The sequence below is a fragment of the Arachis duranensis genome, chromosome 10 (assembly GCF_000817695.3).
Source record: "Arachis duranensis cultivar V14167 chromosome 10, aradu.V14167.gnm2.J7QH, whole genome shotgun sequence".
Classification (NCBI taxonomy): Eukaryota; Viridiplantae; Streptophyta; class Magnoliopsida; order Fabales; family Fabaceae; genus Arachis; species Arachis duranensis.
In genome coordinates this window covers 31880834-31883511 of record NC_029781.3, presented here as the reverse complement: position 1 = coordinate 31883511, position 2678 = coordinate 31880834, and positions in this window count along the sequence as shown.

The following is a 2678-nucleotide window of genomic DNA, read 5'->3' as shown; positions in this document are numbered from 1 at the left end:
TAAGAAAAATTGCACGAGCCAATTGTGAGATATGAAAATTTGCCCCCTCCGTTGCAACGGTCGGTGCCTCCGTTGCACCGGCGGGTGCCTCCGATGCAACGCTCCCTGCCAACGATGCACCAACCCCAGCCTCCGTTGCAACGCTCCCAGCATCCGTTGCACCGCGCCCAGCATCCGTTGCAACGGCCCCCAGCCAACGTTGCAACGGCGGGTGCCTCCGATGCAACGCTCCCAGCCAACGATGCACCGCGCCCAGCAATCGTTGCAACGCGCCCAGCGTCCGTTGCACCGCGCCCAGCATCCCTCATTGGCGTTTGAACGCTAGGATTAGGGGTGAGATGGGCGTTTAACGCCAATTTTCCACCCTTTTCTGGCGTTTGAATGCCAGAACTGGACATGGACTAGACGTTTAACGCCAGTTTTTCACCCTTTTATGGCGTTTGAACGCCAGAAGTGGGCATCCACTAGGCGTTTAACGCCAATTTTTCACCCTTTTCTGGCGTTTGAACGCCAGAATTATTCCTTTCTGGGCTCTTACTGTCCTCAGAGGGATTTTGGACAGTGGTTTGCTCATCCTCTATCAGTTGTTCCTTCCTTGACTTCCTGTTGCCTTGAGTTGAGACATTTAATGTCTTCCCACTCCTTAATTGAACATCTTGGCATTCTTCTGTTATTTGTCTGGATAACTGCTGTTTTGTTTGATTCAATTATTTTTCCATACTTTGGTTAGCATCCTTGGTTTCTTGTAGCATTTCCTTAAATTCTGCCAGTTGTTCTGTTAGATAACATAATTGCTGATTGAGTTCAGTAACTTGTTCTAGAGGACTAAGTTCAGTGGATACTACTTTAGCTTCTTCTTTCATGGAGGACTCATTGCTTAAGTACAGATGCTGATTTCTAGCAACTGTATCAATAAGCTATTGAGCCTCTTTAATTATCTTTCTCATGTGTATAGATCCACCAGCTGAGTGGTCTAGAGATATCTGGGCTTTTTCTGTAAACCCGTAATAGAATATGTCTAACTGCACCCATTCTGAAAATATTTCAGAGGGGCACTTCCTTAGCATCTCTCTGTACCTCTCCCAGACATCATAAAGAGATTCATTATCCTCTTGTTTAAAGCCTTGGATGTCCAGGCTTAGCAGTGTCATCCTTTTTGGAGGGAAATATTGATTCAGAAATTTGTCTGACAACTATTTCCAGGTTCTTATGCTGGCTTTGGGTTGGTTATTTAACCACCTCTTAGCTTGGTCTTTTATAGCAAGTGGAAACAACACTAATCTGTAGACATCCTGATCCACTTCCTTATCACGTACTGTGTTAGCAATTTGTAAGAACTGTGCCAGAAACTCAGTAGGTTCTTCTTGTGGAAGACTGGAATACTAGCAATTTTGCTGCACCATGATAATGAGCTGAGGTTTTAGCTCAAAAGTGTCAGCTCTTATGGGGGGTATACAGATACTACTCCCATATGAAGCAGTAGTAGGGTTAGCATATGACCCCAGAGTCCTTCTGGACTGTTGATTTCCACTTAGGTCCATGATGGAGAAAGGGAGATGATGTGGATTAGAGATAGAAATATTATATTTATTATTTAATTTTTTTAGAAAACCAAAAATAAAAGAAGATAAAATAAAATAAAATAAAATAAATGAAAGATTTTGGGTGAGGATTTTCAAAAAATGAAGAAAGAGAAAGTTGTTAGGAAGTTTTGAAAAAGATATGATCTTAAAATTTTAAAGATTGAAACTTTCTTAACAAGAAAACACCAAACTTAAAATTTTTCAATCAATTTAGTGAACCAAGACAAGAGATTCGAAAATTGTATGTAAGAAAAAGAAAAAGATTTTGAAAAATTTTATGAAGGATTTTCGGAAAAAAATAAAAGAGAAGATTGAGAAAGAGTTTGTTTTGAAAAAGGTTTAAAAAGATAATTTTAAAAATTGAAATTTTGACTTGACTAACAAGAAACACTAAAATTAAAATTTTTTGACTAATTCAACCTAAAGATTTTGAAAATCATGAGCAATTAGAGGAAAAGATATTTTTTTATTTTTGAAATTTAATGAAGAAAGAAAAAAATAGCAAAATGACTCGAGACACAAAAATTTTGGATAAAAACAAAGAGAACATGCAAGAACACTTTGAAAATCAAGATGAACACTAAGAAAAAATTTTAAAAATTTTTTAAGAAAATAAAAACACACTGGACACCAAACTTAAAAATGTTTTTATACTTTGGACACTAATAATCCGAAAATACACAAGAACAACAAGGAAAGACACAAAACAAGAAAAACCGAATATCAAACAATGACACAAAAACTCGAAAATATGAAGGAAACCAAAAACATGCAATTGACACCAAACTTAAAATATGAAACTAGACTCAAACAGAAAACTCTAAACCAACAAGGATAAATTATTCCTAATCTAAGCAACAAGATGAACCGTCAATTGTCAAAACTCTAACAATCCCCGACAACGGCGCCAAAAACTTGGTGCACAGAATTGTGATTAACACTTTTCACAACTCTGGTGCCACTAACTAGCAAGTGCATTGGGTCGTCCAAGTAATACCTTACATGAGTAAGGGTCGATCCCACGGAGATTGTCGGCTTAAAGCAATCTATGGTTATCTTGTAAACCTTAGTCAGGAGATTAATAATGATTCTTAG